This window comes from Gracilinanus agilis, chromosome 1 (assembly GCF_016433145.1).
Source record: "Gracilinanus agilis isolate LMUSP501 chromosome 1, AgileGrace, whole genome shotgun sequence".
Taxonomy (NCBI): domain Eukaryota; kingdom Metazoa; phylum Chordata; class Mammalia; order Didelphimorphia; family Didelphidae; genus Gracilinanus; species Gracilinanus agilis.
In genome coordinates this window covers 652,105,825-652,126,479 of record NC_058130.1, presented here as the reverse complement: position 1 = coordinate 652,126,479, position 20,655 = coordinate 652,105,825, and the positions used below count along the sequence as shown (strand labels likewise).

Genomic DNA, 20,655 nt, shown 5'->3' with positions numbered 1-20,655 from the left:
GAAAGGCATAAAATGTTTCAAAGTGAAGTGAGCAGAAGCAAAAGTACATTGTACATATTAACAGCAATAATGTATGATTATCAACTGTGAATGAATTAACTACTCTCAGCAATGTGAAAATAGAGGACAAACTTAGAAACTAATGATGAAAAAAGCTAACTAGTGTTGTGAAGAGAGGTTGAATGCAATTTTAAGCATATCATTTTTTGCTTTGTTTTCTCCATGATTTTTCTCTAGCATAATCAATATATGTCTTCTTTCTCAATATGATGAATGTGAAAATATGTATCATATGATAACACATATTGGGGAGGGGAGAAGAGTGGCTGGGAGGAAGAAAACATGGATCATAAAATTTCATAAAATTATTTTTAACAATTGTATTGACATGAAATAAATTTGGAATTTAAAAATCATTTATTATATGTCCATAATATGAAAGGCACTATGTTAGAGAATCACCAATTCTGTGTTAGCATTGGAGAAATAAACATTTAAACATATTTTACCTCATGGAGCTTACGTTTTACTGCTGAAAATATAATTATGAAAGTAAATTACTGGCTATTTCTGGTAAATGTGTAGTTTGTCTCAGGCATTCCTAAAGGGTATTTACAAAGATAATCTGATTTAATTTCTTGCTGTTGGGGAGTTGTTTGTTTTATCAACTAATCTCCTAATGGAGTTTATGAGTTTTGTCACATTTACTAAATATAGTTGCTTCACTTTACTAACTGCATATACTCATTTGAAGCCTCATTGTTACAGTTAGACTACTATGTTTGCATTGTAGTTTGCATTGTCTCTTTGCTCTTCTATTCATATAAATGGTTAGTTTTTGAAACATGACATGAAACTCTGCATCACTTTTGATGAAATAGTAGTTTTTATTTCTCTACCGTTGTTTGTGACTTGTTGCTTTCCTCTATCAAAGAGGAAAGAGTCTGAGAGTATCTCAAGTACTTTTTAGGAAGCTTGTTGGATTCAAATACCAGCACTCTGTTTTGTTCCTTATGGCTCAGTCTCTGGATAAGTTCTATTAAACTAATGCTTCTTTTGACTCTAAAAATCATTTTCTCTCATTCTCTGTAGTCAATATGCAGACATATATGCATACAAGCATATACATATATACATACACACACACAAAATATATATGCATGTTCATATGCATAGTTTAGGGTGTTGTTAGTCAATAATTTTTACTATGTTTTAAGGCTTATAATTTAAAATTACTTTCAAGAAAAGAGCAGTGGTCCAAAAGTTCTCCACAGCCATTTATATACAATCATAGAAAAATAAAAGTAGGATGTTCAGGAGAAATTCTTTTTTTTCTGAAAGTAGGTAACCTAAAAGGAACCTTTCCTCCTAACTTATTTAGAATCAATAATATATAAGCATTTCAGGGCTCCTTGGGCTAAATTCTCTCAAGGAGGTCACCTAGAAAGTGACGTTCTCCAGTCCTTAAAGTCAACCCTAACAGCTTCTAAAGTATTCACAATGGTCTCCTCACATTCTTTTTTTTGTAATGTTTCCTTCTTTTTCTCAATAAATTTCCCTTTCCATTTCTTATGTCTCCTCAATATCAAAATCAAAAAAGCTTCATGAACCTTATAAACTCAGTAAAACAGTCCCTATGCCATGTGTCCTCCTTCAAATCTGTCTACCTTCTGCAGATATGAATAAAGACAGATAATAAACTTTAATATAACATAAAATTATAATATAATATAACAATATAATATAAAGATTCAATATAATCCAATGTGTTATATTATTTAGCATCACATAATTTAATATATGATGTAATTTTAAATTTCATAGTTACTATTCATATAACCTCCCCTACATATACAGATATCATATGTATATAATTATGCAGAGTAATCTACAATCTCTAAGCAGCCAAAATAAATGTCCCACAATCTATTAACTATTCATGCAGTTTTCATTTTAAGCTAGCACTTCAAATTTGGAATTAGATTCTAATTACTCTTATTTTGCACATAGTTCTAATAAGCCCAGTTATCTAGTATGCAAACTCACAACAAACTTGAAAATAGCAAATTTGAAAAAAAAGATTTAATTCAATTCAATAATCAATGAAGTGCCCATTATGCCAAACACTGTAAGATACCAAGATATTGATCATACAAAGGTAAAAACAAAATAGTTTCTGCCTAACGATTTTTAACCATATTCAAAAATTCCTAAAGGAAAATGATTTATCCTCTGCCCCTCTTTTTTGGTAGAATTAAGCATCTATATACTTCAAAAGACAGTATGATCTAAATTGTAATGCAAAACAGCCAAGCGATTGATGCAACTATTGATGACACTGATTCAGAAGAAAACTATAGGTCATATTCAATCTTGAAAAAACAGAGAAGTGAGTAATAAATAGTGAATCTAAAAGATGCTATTATTAGAGAACCATTTAAAATAAAGACATTCAAAAAAAGGAATTTGATAAAATATAGAACAGCTTGTTTATCATGGTTGAGTATTATTTCTGCTATGTAAAATTCTAAACAAAATGCTCTTTTTTCTAATAGGTATTTTAATAGTTCAGTTTAACTCCTAAGTGGCAATGAGACATTACAAATGTTCTTTTTCTTTTTTTTTTTTTACCCTTGTACTTCGGTGTATTGTCTCATAGGTGGAAGATTGGTAAGGGTGGGCAATGGGGGTCAAGTGACTTGCCCAGGGTCACACAGCTGGGAAGTGGCTGAGGCCGGGTTTGAACCTAGGACCTCCTGTCTCTAGGCCTGGCTCTCACTCCACTGAGCTACCCAGCTGCCCTACAAATGTTCTTTTGACTCTTTAGCTTTCTTTTATTTCTCTGGAAATAAAATAACTGAAACAATAAAAGAACAATGCAAGATACTACATCTCAACATGGCTGTATTTAGAAAGATCTGATCTGAATTCAAATCCAGCTTTACATATGTACTTGCTGTGTGACCATGGGCAATTTACTTATCCTATGTTTTGGATCATTTTTCTAATTTGTAAAATTAGGATAATAATAGTGTCTACCTCCCTAGATTATTGTGAGAATCAAATGATATAAAAATTATAAAGCACTGTATATCATACAACGACTATGGAAATGTTAGCTATTATTATTATGAGATTGTAAACATAGTATTAGATATTAGATATGTGACATTGTAGAAATTATTTCAAAATTACCTATCACTAGCTGCAAACTCATTAGCAGATTTTTTTCAACTCATGTCCAAACTATAGAAATTAAAATAGAAAATATGGTGGAATGAAAAACTAAAGAATGATTCCTCACTCGTATATTCTAGTCTGTTCCAGCTTCTTTGGTATTTGGGAGTTTTTCATAAAAGAAACAGATAGTCTTTCATTTTAACTCATATGACAGAAAGCTGGGGGATTAAGGAAATTTCTAGGACCTAGAGAAAATGGAAGAAAAAATGAGCAAGAAGAGCAAGAAGGAAAGGATACAATCAAGACAATTGGTGATGGTTTTTTAGTCAACCCAGCAGGTGATCAAACTCTAATTTCATCCTGGTGGGACTAATAGTCAAATCATCACATTAAGTCTGCAACCTACATCTCTACCATGGCTTGCTTTTTCACATTTTAAGACAGTCCATATATGAAAGAAGCCAGGAAAAAGTAATGAACCTTGGATTTTCTAGTGAAAGTGAGGCTGGTTGCTTTCCTAATTTGATGTTACTGAAAAAGAGATGTTGTGGAATGGCCAGGAGATGGCTCACTTTCCTTGGCTCTCTCTATCCCTACCCGATGCACTCCAAATCAGTCCTGAAGCAAAGAAATATCCAACATGAAAGATAAAAGAAATAGAAATTTCTGGACATAGGAAATTGAACCAGAATAAAGACTGTGCCTAGAATATCCTACATGAACCTTATGAATCTCAAAAGTTCTCCAAACAAAAGAAGAATTAGGGACTATCAAATAGTATCAGCCCAGTTTAAATAGTTTATCCCTATTTGACAAAAATATTCAGAAAAAGATTGTAAAACATCAATAAATCCTTGTGGTATTTCCAAATAAAACATATAGATGCTTGTCATAATGTAGGCAAAGTGAATGGGAAAGGAAGAGGGTCACTTCATACAAATTTTGTGAGACTGGTGATACCCAGCCCGAGAGTATCCTACAGAGAACAAAGGGAAAGCACCAACATTTCAGCTAGAACTTATTTTTAATGTGTGTTATTACTGAGTAACTTTTTTCCCTTCTAAGACAGCTCTTTTCACTGGGAGCTTGCCCTGTCAATTATATGCTTTATATTTGGACTTTAAACTGAAAAATTGAACTGAAAGAGACCCTGGTTACAGTCTCATTAGTTTTATTTTAAATTATTTATATTACTGTTCTCAGATGTGTGAAGGATTACAAGTCTCACAGTCCTGACAGAATGAAGCCATATCATTTCAGGAATATTTAATTTCAACCCCATGTCAGGAAAAGTTCTCCTTCAAACCTAATCTTCTAATCCTAGAGACTACATTTTAACTTTAAATTACAAATTTCAAAAAAATGTGAAATAGATTGATAAATGAGTTTGGTATTTTCTTTTTTGCTTTCTGTGTTCATGAAAATTTAATGCTGTTTCTGAATAAGGAGTTAAAAGATAACTTGGAATTTAATTATACCATTTCTGGTTATAGATGAACATATGAGACTGTCACCATAGCAACCAAACCTATAAACAAGATTGTGTTAGTCAGAGGAACACAATGTATGCTGTGTCTGATATTTCTGATTTAAATCTTCTTCATAATCCACCACTTGCCAGTAATTAAATTTATGGGGCCATCGAACCCTGATGGTGATTTGGGAAACTAGTCATGCCTGGGAGAAGGGAAGGATAGTGCATGTTTTGTGTCTTTTTTCAGAGCTTACAAGTAAAATTATGACACCGGTATGAATTTGTGAACTACCCACATCGTTTCCTTGTTTTCTTCTCTTTTTATTGATGGTATGTTAAATTACACATCTTCAATGAAAAATGTACTATATACTCTATGGTGGATTAAGATTTTCTTTTGTTTTTTTTTTCTTTTTGTATCTTCAATCACCCTTACATGTATTCCCTAATATTCACTTCTATATTGGCTCTTTAGACCTCAAAAATTATTTTACCCACAATAATAATGATGTGAACAGTTGTTTTCATACCAGTGCACAAAAGCACAATTAGTCCATAATAACTAAATAATGAACTAAAACTATATCACTAAAATTACATCTTGAGTGTGTGTATATGTGTGCATATAGAAATATGTAGATACATACCCATAAAGAGAAAGATACAGACATATAATAAAATTTTGAGCATAGAGTCAGGAATTCTAGATTCATATTCTGCATTTGACACTAGGTAAGTGGCATTGATTGTCCCAATATCAGTTTGACTTAGGGAATCCTCTAGGAATTGTCTATTAAGTTGTAACTAGTATGGGATCTAGGTTGGTAGAGGGCACTTAAGAAATCCCATTAGATGTGTGTGTTGAATATATTCATATATGTATTCCAGCAGAGAATTCATTCCCCTTGACACTAATGGGTTATGTGGAAAAAAATCTTACAACTATTCTGAGTCCTCTACAAATTTATGTTCACAACTTCAACTGGGCCCTCACTGTTGCTAGACAATGCTTCTTTGCCTATCTTATTAACTTCCTATCCCACTCTCCACAACAGCTCTTATAACTCTTATAACTTCCTTCAAACTTCCATAGCTACCTTTCCTCCCACTTACTTATCTGGAAACCTTATCTCATGGTTTATAGGAATTCTCTGGATAGTTTCCTCTTGTCTCCTTTTGTCTATATCATATGCCTTCTACAAACATCTCCTTCAACTTTGTCTCATATGATCAGGTGACCATATTCCTTGTTGTTTCTGAATGAGGTCTGACTCTTCTTGATCCCATTTGGGTTTTCTTGGTAAAGGTACTGGAGGCATTTACCTTTCCTTCTCCAGTTCATGTTATAGATGAGGAACTGAGGCAAATAAGGTCACATAGCTAGTAAGTACCTGAAGTCACATTTGAAAGCCTTTCTGATTCCCAATCCATTGCTCTAACCACAGTACCAGCTAACTATCCCTGACCTTACTTCTTTCCAAGGCTAACACCTTCACCTACTGAATCATTTCTATTCTATCCCAACTCCTTAATAGCCAAATCCAATAACTTTCAATCCTCATTCTTCTTGACTTCTTTGTAGTCTTTGATACTTTTGATCACCTTCTTGTCCTTGATATACTTTTCTTCTAAGTTTTAGGGATATCACTCCTTGGTTCCCCTCCAAACTATCTCTATTTCTCAATCTCCTTTGATAGGTCCTCATCCATAACACTCCCTCTAACCTCAGCTTATACCTGAGTCCCACTGAGAATCTCTGGCTGCCTGGCAAGAAGGAATTAGAGAGTTGGGATCTCTAAGCCCAGCAATAAATCATCAGTACAACAACATGTACTTCTGAACTGACACATTTGATATTGTTATAAGGGTTATTGACCCTTATAGATTATTGGTATTGGTATAGTTATTACCAATACCTGTTTCCTGATTGGATAGGCTGTTGGTTTGACTGTTGAGAAAGATGGCTTTTCTAAAAAGCCTGAAAGAATTCCAACTCAGGCCAGTTATATAAAAATATATTTATTGAAGGTATAAAAATTTTAGAGGAAGGGATAGTAAAAGGAAAACAGGCAGAAAGGTATCTCTTATATTATGTAGGTCCCTATGTTAATAAATCTTAACTATAAACACCCAACCAATCTGATCCACAAGGACCTTCTTCTCCTTTGACAGAATTGAAGTTATCCTCTCTTCCTATTTATCTAAAACCCCAAAATCCTTCTCTATCCCAATGTAAATTATAAACTTATAAACAGAAGAATATGTCAGATTTCTCTTTCCTGTTGCTCAGATATGATTTCCATCTGGTCACAGATTCTAGTTCCTTCTCCACTCTAACAGGTCAGACTTTACTGCCATCTATTGGAGTAGGTTCAGGTACTGCACCCAACAATTTCCTTCTCTTCTCTGATCTGTTAAAATGGTTTATTTTCAGGACGTAAATTCGCCAAGATTTTCCAAACTCTCAGAGCCGCTCTTTGGATCACCTTCCTTGTTCAGGTCAGCCCAAAGATTTTCAAAGTTCCTTGAGAAAATTCCCTCTCATCAGTCATCCCTGAGATTTCATTCAGATTTAAATAAACCCAATTTATTAATCTATCTTATGTATCTATCAATAAATTATGCTACTTAACTCTATTTCCTAATGTACTCTTAATTAATTAATGAATATTTCTCTACAATATCATGAAGTATGAAAGGGAGAAATTCCCTCTTGTTCTCAGTTTTCAAGAATTGGTGATATACAGAGACAAGTTAAAACAGCAGCAAGCTGCAGTCTCAAAGAAAATTGTAGATTTGTTCCTTGAAAAGTAGCCTGTTTATGTCAAGGAACTAACTGTCTTTTGTATCAATGAGAAAAGACACCTGAATATCTCAAGGGTAAATTTTACTCAGACCAATCTGGGCCTTCTCACAAACCAGATAAATCACCAGCTTCCAATTGGTATGGTGAAATCCTTGGGGATCATAAAAATGCCTCAAAGAACTGACATGGGCCTGGATGATATATTGGAGGAAGATTTTCCTGGAACTATACAACTTTGCCTGGAGTGTCATCAGGTAGCTGGAACAACACTATGGTTTTGTGAGGGGGAGAAGGGAGGAAGGTAGGGAGGAATGGATGAAGGGAAGGAGGAGAGAAAAAGGTAGAGGAAGGGAAAGGAAGGTAGTGGTCCCCAGCCCAGCAGGGGAAAATTGACCAGAGCCCTTCAGGGCTCAAATAAAAGACCAGAGAGCAATTTCAGGGTTTAGAATAGGTAGGTTTTATTTAAATTAGAAAGCAGAAGGTCTAGGAAAAACTAGTAGGTAGGTAGAAAGGGAAAAAGGCACCTAGAGAGAGAGAAATCAGTGTAGATAGTGTCAGTCAACCTCCAGGCTCGAGAGAGCAGAGTGCAAGAGAGCAGAGGAAAAAGGCTCCAAACTTTCTCTTTTATACTTTCTCAGACATCTCCCACAAAGGAAGTGGGAGGTGTTGGGGGAAGATGTACCAGGGAGTCCTGGGAATTGTAGTCTCCCAGGGCTTAAAATAATTTTAAATGCCATAGTTTCATCAGTGGGATGGACTCTGAGCTCCAGGATACCATCAAACAAATTGAAAGAAGCAGCTAAATGTGGCACTCTCCAAGATCTGCAAGAACTAAGATGTTGCCCACTATACCAAGTAGACCAGGTGCACAGGTTCCTGTGGAAGACATAGATCTCAATGAATTAGCTGCAAGTATACGATATGTAAGCCATCCACAAAATTGTGTTCCAGATAGTCCTAAAGCAGTGATGGGCAAACTATTCCCCATGGGCCAGATCCAGGCCGTAGTTTGCCCATCACTGCCTTGAGCAATTCCCTGATCACTACATCTGGATGTGGGAGGTAGTGATTAGGGAATTGCTTAAGGCAGTGATGGGAAAACTACAGCCTGGATCTGGCCCATGGGGAATAGTTTGCCCATCACTGTCCTAGAGTATATGGAGCACTGTACAGGCTAAAATCACCAAGTTGCAGCAGCTTCATACCCAAAGTACAAAGACTTCTACATGCATGTAAGATCTGATAGCAAAGACCTTTAAGGAGTTCTGTTCAGTACTGGACTTTGGAGTGTCATGATGGGGTCTAATGAAGAAAACACAGAATACTATCATTCTACAATTATGTCACAGTATCCCACTCAACAGGAAAACCTATTTGTTTGGGACTCACATGTCAGCAATCCAGCATAATGACATCATCTTTGTCTTGATATAATCAGCAGAAATTCACTCCAGAAAAATAAGAGAAGGACCAACATGCACAAATATGCATAGCAACCCTATTTCTTATGGGAAAAGCCCTAAAAACTTAGGGGTTGTCCACCTACTGGGAGTGACTGACCAAATTATTATCTCTGTAGGTAATAGAGTACTATAGCACTTTAAGAAATGACCAAAGAGAATGCTTTGGAGAACTCATGGAAGACTTGTCTGAACTGATTTTGAGAGGTGAACTGCACCATGAGGATAGTATATACGGTGACAACAACAATGTAAAGACAAAATTTTAAAGGACTTGGAAACTCTGGTACGTCTAATGACCACTCATTTCTCCAGAGACTTTGGAATGAAACAGGTGGCAGGTTTGAGGTGTAGAAAAAGATATGTTGTGCAGCAAGTCATTGCATTTGTTTCCTTTGACCTTGATTATTGATTACTAGGGTTTTTTTTAATTGAAGTAGATGGTATTTGGGATGAGGGAATGGGAATTGCAATCATTTTGTCAAAAGTGGGGGAGAATATGAGGCACTAAAATATTTCCTTAAAATGTAAAGAATAGAATAGAATGAAAAACAAACAAAGGAGCTTTGAAATAACTATGAGAATTTATCAGATCATCAGACAAATTTTGGTATAGAGATTCACAATGTCATATAAAATTGTCTCTTAATATCTATTTTGTATATGAAAATGTCTTTTTTATCTATGGTGACATGCACAAGGATGACCAAAGAGATATGCAACCATAAAATGACGTGAGGCTAAGCTGAATATCCCAAGACAATGATTACAGAGGGTCATGTACAACCTATGTCATATTATCTACTGTCTTGGGGTAGGGAAAGGTGTAAGAAGGAAGGAGAGAACCTGGATCTCAAAATGTCAGGAAATGATTATTAAAAATTATATTGACATGTAAAGATGAAAAATAAATAAGAGAATATTAAAGACAGCAACAGAAATATTGTTTGAAGAATGATTTGTGTATTACACCTCTGGGGAAAGAATTGGTAAATACAGCAAGCAAGACATTATGTATGTGTGTGTATGTGTATGTGTGTGTGTGTGCATGTGTGTTGTTTAGTCAAATGATTCCTTTTCTAGTGTGTAGAGTAGAATGAAGGAAGGAGATACTTGGAAATTTAAATTTAAATATATTTTTAAAAGAAAAATATTAAAAATATTAGTGATAACATTGATCCTGCTCTCTGTGTATTTATTGCCAAAGGATTAACAGTTAAGGTCCATAGAATGATGGCTGGGCATCCTCTGAAGGAATTAAGGTTGAATATGATCAAGAGTCAAAAAAATGGGAATTAGTTGTAATCTGGACTATTGAATAGGATATTCATATTAATGAGATCATAGATTAATGGAAAAAATTCCATTTGATCATGATTTCATTGAAAGGCATCACAAATAAGAAAAGCATCAAGTAATGATTTTCGTTTTTATGAATAAATTTTGAGTTAACCCTATTTTTAGTCAAATTTTATTTTTCCCATTCATCCTATTAAAGGCTTTCCATACTCAGTGGAATTGTTCATATGGTCAATGTAAATTAATAATCAAAACTGGAAAAATATGACTGACTATTCATCTAATATTTTTAAATTTTTCCATGCTGTAATATTTCAAAGATTGAACTAATTAAATCATTTATTTTCTTTTTCTCTGATTTTTAAGAGAATCTACTTTTGACTACTTTAAGTCTTCTATGCTCCAAAAGAGGTCCTCTAGAAGTGTTATTGTCTCTTTGGGTAAATGACTTCAATTTTAGACCAAATATAGGTAGATGACTGAGCCCTATTTTCCACAAAAGACATCAATTTTTTTTCTGAAAGAACACTAATAATTTAGATACAACAGCGTAAGATTTCCCTGAGATCATATCGCAGGACAGTGACAGGTATATATTAGGCACTTAATAAATTATTGTTCCATTTCCTGTTTTACTTTCTCCTTTATGTGCATCTAAAGTAATGGTGACAGTGATAACTGTAATAATAATAGAATTTATACAGTATTTTTTAAAGTTTTCAAAGTTCTTTAAATAGGTCATCTCATTTTGCTTCGAGGTAGGTATTGTTTTTAAGGTTTAGAAATTTTAATATTTTAAATGATTGATCTAACACTTCTATTTAAAATAAAAAATACTTTTATATCTCTAATCTACATCTGACATAAACTATCATATTTTGAATGTATAAATGACAGCAATACTTATGAAAGGACCAAGAAGAAAGGATTAATAAAGTTCTTGCTTTCAAGTTATACTTAATCATTTAAAGCTGAGGAAAATGAGAGCAATCTTAAGAATAAATGCCTAAAATAGAAGAACAAAGATTTCCAAGATCAGTGATTAAATTAAAATGAAGTAACTGCTCAAAATCATCATCTGTAAAAGTGAAGCTCCATCAATTCATCTTATAGCAAAGTAGGTTACTTTTTTCACTATAATATAATTTCATATTTTCCATATTCAATATAGATTTCAACTGTATAAAATGAGGTCATTTGCTGCCAATGTCTACATTTCCAACTGCCTTTCATGTTTAATGTTGAACATTCACAATATAAAGAAAGATTATATTTTATGTAAGTCAATAAAAAGATTTTTTTCAGTTAAAAAGGCAAACGTTGACAAGACAAATTCAGGAACTATATGAACACAATTAAAAAACACTTTTCATACAAATAGTCAAATCTAAAGAATTGGAAAAACATTAATTGCCAACCCAATACAATAAAGATGACAATTGTACCTAAATTAATTTATTCATACAATGCCATATCAATCAAACTACGCAAAAATTATTCATAGAGGTAGAACAAGCAATAACAATATTCACCTGGGAGAAAAAATGGTCAAGAATATCAAGGGAATCAATGGGGAATAATGAAGGAATATGGCCTAATTATGCCAGATATCAAATTGAATTTTAAAATGGTAATCATCAAAACAATTTGGCTTTAGCTAAAATAAAGAGTAGTGGAAGCAGGGAATAATTGTGATACAGAATACAGAGTAGGAGATTACCATAGTAACGTAGTGTTTGATAAACCCAAAAACAAACTCACTATTTGATGAAAACTGCTGGAAAGATGAGATAACAGAAAATACAACACCACCTCATGTCTTATGCCATGATAAAGTCAAAATAGATCATCTAATTTAGATATAAAGGATAATGCCATAAGCAAATTAGGATAGCCCAGAATTATTTGCCTGTAAGATCTATGGATAAGAAAAGAATTTATGACCAAATAAGACACAGAGAACATTACAAGATAAAAAATGGATAATTTGATTATATTAAATTAAATAGTTTTTTGCTTAATCAAAACTAATGCAAACAAGATTAAAGGGAAATAAAAATGGAGAAAATTTTGTAACAGCTATCGCAGGTAGTCTATTTCTCAAATATATAGAAAGCAGAGTCAAATTTATAAGAATACACATAATCCTCCAATTGATAAATGGTCAAAAGGTATAAACAGGCAATTATCAGATAAGAAATTAAATCTATCATCATATTTCTAAATGCTCCAAATCACTACTTATTAGAGAAGTGCAATTCTATAGAAAATTAATATTACTATGAACCCCTTTTTGGCATCGAGTAAACACCCGTTTGATTTTAAAACAAAAATCTTATGTCTGGATCTCTGAAATGTATCTCTTAGAAGTCCTGGGTAGAATTCTCACTCCACTTATCTAGGCGTGCATTATGTGGCTATTCTAAAACCCACATTGTTATTCCTGGTATCTGAAAAACTTGCCTCTTGTCCAGAGTGAGGTCTGAGTCTCTTAGTCAAAGAGGCTTAGGAAAGAGACTCTGTGAAGAGAACTCTCTCCCTGGATCACCCATGGATTCTTCCCTGTATCCCTACAATCAAGTTACATCATCTAGTGCAGGTTATGTGGCTGAGTTTGAACCATATGTGATTGAAGTTGTCCCTGAAGGGAGAAGAAGGTAAAAAAGTTTCAGGACTAGGAAGTAGGGTCTCTCTATCACTGGTGAGCATGCTAGGTGGCTGTGGTGTCCAGGCTAAGACCACCCACATGGTAGTTTAGGTTAGGCCACTTTACTTTTATAGTTGTACCTAATTCTGATCTTTAAACTTTCAAGTAAATTTAATAAATTGTATTAAAATCCTAAGGACCATGGTCCTAATTTTAATTCTTACAAGACTTTATGAAAAGCATAAACTGGTAAAAGGGAGAGAAGATAGCTCTCTTCCCTTGGAATCACAAACTAAAGAGACACATGGTCTGGCTCTAAACCGGCACTGTCTGCTAGTGGAGGAAGTGGCTAAGGGAGCTAGCTTAGTGGCTCAGCCTTTTTCTCTTTAATTCTCTAGCCCACTTTTTATTATTTGGTAAGTAATTACCAAATTAAGATATGGTCTCCAAATAATTTCATTTGTAACAGAATGGCAACCATGAATCAGGAGTCTGAATTCGTCTTTTTTGGCCTTTTCCTAAGGTTGTTTGTTTATTTCACAAAAAGTAACTTACATGTAGAATAGAAATTTTTAAAGTTCTGATTTCCTAGAACCCCAACTGTCAAGGAGCAACCTTAAGTGAATCTATTTCTTGTTAACAGACCTCCTATATGTTTATGCTTATTTGTCAATAGTATAGTTTTCTTTTTGGTTGGACAGGAAAGAATAAGTAAAGTCAACAAGTTAATAGGAAAATCTACAGTAAAGCCAACATGGAAATAGAAACTGCAGTCAGCAAGATAAAAGAAAGGTAACCGAGTTAACTTGATTTTAAGAATGTAGAAATCAGAGAAATGGTTTATTTAATTCTCATTTTTAAAAAGACAAAAACTAAGCTGTGAATAGGTGAGTCAGCTGAATCACATGACCTCTCCAGAGAGAACCTAGAAAGAAATTTAAAACCCTTAGGGAAAAGGAACTCCTGGAGGCAGTAATTCAAAGGAAAAACAGTTTCTGAGTTTTATTTTTTTTTGTTTCAGAAATGGGAAATAAATACAGTAAGAACGCTGTCTTATATGGATCTCCAAGGCTGTTCATCTCATGGGAACAAAGGCTATTGCCAATAGATCTGGGAATTTTTTAAAATCGAGCCATTAGCTTTCATAAGAAATTGATTAAAACTATGACTACACCATCTGGGGAGCCCCTTTGGCCCTGTTTTGGGTCTTTTTTCTTAAGACATTGAATGAGAATAGATATTGGGGGTAGAAATCCTAAAGAGTTAAATTATTGGTATCATTGGATTGTCCTCCTTGATCAGTCTACAAAACTTCAATCCAATTACTTAATCCCTAACCAGTCTCCCCATGATTTTTCATTGGCTTCCTATCCTTTAGCCCCTTTATCCTTTCTTCCCTGAAAAATTGCTTCAGTCTGTTCTCCCTTCCCTCCTTTTGGGTGTTCATTAAGGTTTTCTTTGCTCCTCCGTCCCTCATACATTCTTTTTGCCTATTTCCAGGTCCATCTTCTATTTCCTTTCACCATTTTGGGCCTTTCCATTCCACCCAAGCTCTAACATCCTTTCTATTTCTATTCTTTCCACAGTAGGCCAGCCTCTTCTCCTCTCTCATTCCCTAAAGCCCTACTTTCTTAGCCTCCCTACCCACAACTTACACTCCTCTTCCTCTCCTCCCCTCTGTCTCAACTCTGACTAACAGCATTTTCTCTGAGAAAAGTTGCCACACACATAAGCAAAAGGACAATATTTTGGATAGCATTTACTTTTCAGCCTCACTTATCTCAGAATGTTTCATATTTTTATCGTTGATTTATTCTTGTTTGGGAATTATTCCCAAATTCCATACACCCTACCATCCCCAGAGATCAAGACAAGTTGAATGCATGAATAGAGACCTTAAAACCATAATTGGAAAACTTTACAATGACTCATTTATTTGTTTGTTTTTATCTTTTTATTTATTTATTTATTTTTCAGAAAATTTTTTCATGGTACATGGTTCATGTTTTTACTCTCCCCTCCTCTCACCCCTGCTCCACCTCTCAAAGCCGTTGCACATTTCCACTAGTTTTTACATGTTTCATCAATCAAGACTTATTTCCATAGTATTGATAGTTGCACTGGAGTGGTTGTTTAGAGTCTACATCCCAAATCATGTCCGCATCAACCCATGTGTTCAAGCAGTTGTTTTTCTTCTGTTTCCACTCCTGGGGTTCTTCCTCTGAATATGGATAGTGTCCTTTTCCATAAGCCTCTCAGAATTGTCCTGGATCATTGCATTGCTGCTAGTAGAGTAGTTCATTACATTTGATTTTACTACAGTGTGTAAAGTTGAAAAAGACCTTGTACCCCTTTTAAAAAACTACATTACCCAAACTCCCTTTCACCATATCCATTAAATAAAATCCTTATAAATATCATACTTTGGAGGCATTGAATATTAAATTTAAAATTTACAAGTGTATCAGTCTCTTTGTACAATGTTCTTCTGGTTCTGCACCTTTCACTATGCATCAATTCCTGGAGGTCATTCCAGTTCACATGGAATCCCTCCAGTTCAATATTCCTTTGAGCACAATAGTATTCCATCACCAGCATATACCAGAGTTTGCTCAGCCATTCCCCAATTGAGGGGCATACCCTCATTTTCCAGTTTTTTTTTCCATCACAAAGAGCACAGCTATAAATATTTTTGTACATGTCTTTTTCCCTATGAACTCTTTGGGGTACAAATCAAGCAATGATATGGCTGGATCAAAGGGCAGGCAATCTTTAAGCTGTCTTTGGGCATAGTTCCAAATTGCCATCCAGAATGGTTGGATCAGTTCACAACTCTACCAGTAATGTATTAATGTCCCAATTTTGCCACACCCCCTCCAAAATTCATTACTCTTCCCTGCTATCATTTTAGCCAATCTGCTAGGTGTGAGGTGGTATCTCAGAGTTGTTTTGATTTGAATTTCTTTAATTATTAGAGAATTAAAACATTTTCTCATGTGTTTATTGATAGTTTTTATTTCTTTATCTGAAAATTGCCTATTCATGTCCCTTACCCATTTATCGATTGGGGGGATGGCTTGATTTTTCTGTATAATTGATTTAACTCCTTGTATATTTGAGTAATTATACATTCATCAGTGTTTTTGTTATAAAGATTTTTTCCCAGTTTGTTGTTTCCCCTTATGATTTTGGTTGCATTGTTTTTGTTTGTACAAAACCTTTTTAATTTACTGTAACCAAAATTATTTATTTTACATTTTGTAATTTTTTCCAACTCTTATTTAGTTTTAAAATCTTTCCTTTCCCAAAGATATGACAAGAATACTATTCTGTGTTCATCTAATTTACTTAGAGTTTCCTTCTTTATATTAAAGTCATTCACCCATTCTGAATTTATCTTGGTGTAGGGTGTGAGATGTTGATCTAAACCTAATCTCTCACATATTATTTTCCAATTTTACCAGCACTTGTTGTCAAATAGTGGATTTTTGTCCCAAACGTTGGGCTTTTGGGGTTTATCATAGACTGTCTTGCTAACATCACTTACCCCAAGTCTATTCCACTGATCCTACCTTCTGTCTCTTAGCTAGTACCATATTGTTTTGATGACTACTGCTTTACAGTACAGTTTAAGATCTGGTACTGCTGGGCCACCTTCCTTCATGTTTTTTTTTCATTATTTCCCTTGGCATTCTTGATCTTTTGTTCTTCCAAATGAACTTTGTTATAGTTTTTTCTAATAAGTTTCATGGTGGTTTTATAGGTATGGTACTAAATAAGTAAATTAAGTTGGGTAGAATGGTCATTTTTATTATGTTAGCTTGTCCTACCCATCAGCAATCAATGTTTTTCCAATTGATTAGATGTAGTTTTAATTATTTGGAAAGTGTTTTGTAGTTGTGTTCATATAATTCCTGTGTTTGTTTTGGTAGATAGAATCCTAAGTATTTTATATTGTCTAGGGTGATTTTAAATGATATTTCTCTTTCTAACTCTTGTTGCTGAGATGTGTTACAAATACATAGAAATGCTAATGATTTATATGCATGTTTTCAATAGGAATGGGTGTTGTCAAAGGCTTTTTCAGCATCTATTGAGATAATCATGTGATTTTTGTTTGTTAGCTTATTGATATGGTCAATTAGGTGGATGGTTTTCCTACTGTTGAACCATCCTTGCATTCCTGGTATAAATCCCACCTTATTATAATGGATAGATTTTTGCATCTATCTTCATTAGGGAGATTGGTCTCTAGTTTTCTTTCTCTGTTTTTGGTATGCCTGGCTTTGGAATCAGTACCATATTTGTGTCGTAAAAGGAATTTGGTAGAACTCCTTCTTTGCTTATTATGTCAAATAATTTGTATAGTATTGGGATTACTTGTTCTTTGAATGTTTGATAGAATTCACTTGTGAATTGATCAGTCCCTGGCAATTTTTTTCTTAGGGAATTCTTTGATGGCTTGATCAATTTCTTTTTTCTGATATTGGATTATTTAAGTATTCTATTTCTTCTGCTGTTAATCTAGGCAATTTATATTTTTGTAAATATTCATTCATATCACCTAGATTGCTATATTTATTGCCATATACTTGGGCAAAATAGTTTTTAATGATTGCCTTAATTTCCTCTTCACTAGGGGAGAGATCTCCCTTTTCTTCTTTGATACAGTTAATTTGGTTTTCTTCTTTCCTTTTTTTACTAGATTTGCCAGTAATTTGTCTATTTAATCTATATTTTCAAAGAACCAGTTTCTAGTCTTATTTATTAATTCAATGGTTCTTTTACCTTTGATTTTATTAATTTCTCCTTTGATTTTTAATATTTCTACTTTAGTTTTCATCTGGGGATTTTTAATTTGTTCATTTTCTAGTTTTTTTTTAAGTTGCTTGCTCAATTCCTTTACCTCTGCCCTCCCAAATTTGTTAATATAGGCACCCAGTGATATAAATTTCCTCCTTAGTACTGCTTTGGTTGCATCCCATAGGCTTTGGTAAGAAGTCTCATCATTTTCATTCTCTTCAATGAAATTATTAATTGTTTCTATGATTTATTCTTTAACTAACTTATTTTGGAGAATCATATTATTTAATTTCCAATTAGTTTTTTGTTTGCCTCTCCATGTATCCTTGCTAATAACTATTTTCATTACATTATGATCTGATAAGTTCACATTTATTATTTCTGCTTTTTTTACATTTGTTTGCCATGTTTCTATGCCCTAGTACATGGTCAATCTTTGTGAATGTTCCATGTGCTGCTGAAAAGAAGGTGTATTCCTTTTTGTCCCTATTTATTTGTCGCAATATATCTATTAACTCTATTTTTTCTAGGATTTCATTCACCTCTATCTCTTTCTTACTTATTTATTTTTTTGGTTTGATTTATCTAGATCTGATAGGGGAAGATTCAGGTCTCCTACTAGTATAATACTATTATCTATTTCCTCCTTAAGCTCTGCCAGTTTTTCCTTTAGAAATTGAGATGCTATCCCATTTGGTTCATACATGTTGAATACTGCTATTTCTTCATTGTTTATACAGCCTTTTATAGGATGTAATTACCTTCCCTATCTCTTTTAACCAGATCTATTTTTACTTTGGCTTTGTCATAAATCATGATTGCAGCTCCTGCCTTCTTTTTCTCAGTTGAAGCCCAATAGATTTTGCTCTAGCCTTTATTTTTACTCTATGTATGTCTACCTGCCTCATGTGTTTTTCTTGTAGATAACATATGGTAGGATTTTGGTTTCTAATCCACTCTGCTATTTGCTTCCATTTTATGGGCATGTTCATCCCATTCACATTCAAAGTTATAATTATCAATTGTGTATTCCCCAACATTTTGATTCCCTTTCCTCATCCTTCCCTTTCTTCTTTCACTATTTCCTTCTATACCAGTGTTTTGTATTTAATCAGTTCCCCTAATCCCCTCCCTTATTGTACTTCCCTTTCTCCCTCCCTCCCTTCTTATTCCCCTCTTATTGCTCTTTACCATCTTTTTAAGCTATCCCCCTGCCCTCTCCCTTCATAGTATTGCTTTCCTCCCCACCAGACCATTTGTTACCCTTCTACTTCTCTAAAAGGTGCAATCAATTCTCTTCCCCCAATGGATCTGATTGTTCTCCCTTCTTTAAGTTAATTTCAATGCACTTAATTAAGTATTTCTTCTCTCCAACCTCTTTACCCTTCCAGTGTACTGGTCTTCTCCCCTGTTCGTCCCTCATACTTCTTTATGGAATATAAATATATTCCATTTTGTCTGTTTTCCCACTTCTCTTAATATTATATTCTTTTTTTAACCTCTAGTTTTATATATATTTACACACACACATATCTTGACATTTCATCCTATCTGCAATGACTATGTCTGCCATGATTCATTTAAAGTGGCCTGAGATTTCCTCCTTAACCCTATTCTACCTGCATAGCAGATGTAGATGAGAGCCATGTCTTACCAATTAAAATCAATTTTAGTTTTCAGATGAAGAAATCAAAACTATCAAACATCACATGAAAAAGTGTTCTAAATCCCTCCTGATTAGAAAAATGCAACTCAAAACCACTCTGAGGTACCACCTCACACCTAGCAGATTGGCCAATAAGACAATAAAGGAAAATAATAAACATTAGAGGGGATGTTGCAAAATTGGGACACTAACGTATTGCTGGTAGAGTTGTGAATTGATCTAACCATTCTGGAAGGCAATTTGGAATTATGCCCAAAGGGCTTTAAAAGAATACATACTCTTTGATCCAGCAATACCACTACTAGGTTGGTATCCCAAAGAGATTTTTTTAAAGTTTATACAAAATATTTATAGCCATTCTCTTTGTGGTGGCAAAAAAATTGGAAAATGAGGAGGTGTCCCTCAATTGTGAAATGGCTGAACAAATTGTGATATATGGTAGTGATAGAATACTCTTGTGCTATAAAGAATGATGAACTGTTTGATTTCTATAAAAACTGGGAAGACTTCCATGAGTTGATACATGGTGAAATGAGCAGAAACAGGAGAACTTTGTACATTGTAACTGAAATATTATGGGACTATCAAAAATAATGGACTTTGTTACTAACAGCAATGCAATAATCCAGGACCATCCCGATGGACTTATGAGAAAGAATGATACCCACACTGAGAGAAAGAACTGTGGGAGTAGAAACACGGAATAAAAACATATGTATTATCACTTATTTATATGGGTATAGGATTTGCTAATTATATCTAATTAGCATAATTTCACTTACTTCATTTAAAATCTTACCTTCATTTAGTGCTATTTTGTTCTCAGCATTATTCCATATTTTGTTTTCCTCTTCTGATCCCTCTTCTTATGACTGGATTAAAGACAATGCTATTACTAGGGTCCATAGCCAAATATGATATACTTGACACTAATGTAAGGTCATTGGACCTTATGGGTACTGAGTTTGTCACCATCTCCATCAGAGCTGTTTTACCATGGACAATAATTCCAGTTCATATGAATGAGACTTTACCACAACTTGCATCTCATGAAGCTCATATATTACCAAATAAGCTATTTACTCCTTTTGTTTTTGTTATGTATAATTAGAATCTGCTCCTCAGGACTCTAAATCCCAGCATCCTACTTTTGTTCTCACATTACATCCTTACATTTTGGAGATAAAATTTATGTGTAACCCGGCCCCTTTCCCTTTTCCCTCAAATGTGACTGGGAAAACTTTTCTTTACTCAGGCTTTTACTTTTGTCCTTGTATTTTTCCTACTTCAAGTGATTATTAATAAATCTTATAAAATATA

The 20,655-nt window shown here is 34.0% G+C and overlaps 1 pseudogene; it reads left to right on the top strand.

Annotated features, from left to right (window-relative positions):
* The first annotated feature begins 6,482 nt into the window (after window positions 1-6,482).
* LOC123231934 lies at window positions 6,483-8,366 on the top strand (annotated as a pseudogene).
* The last annotated feature ends 12,289 nt before the right edge of the window (window positions 8,367-20,655 follow it).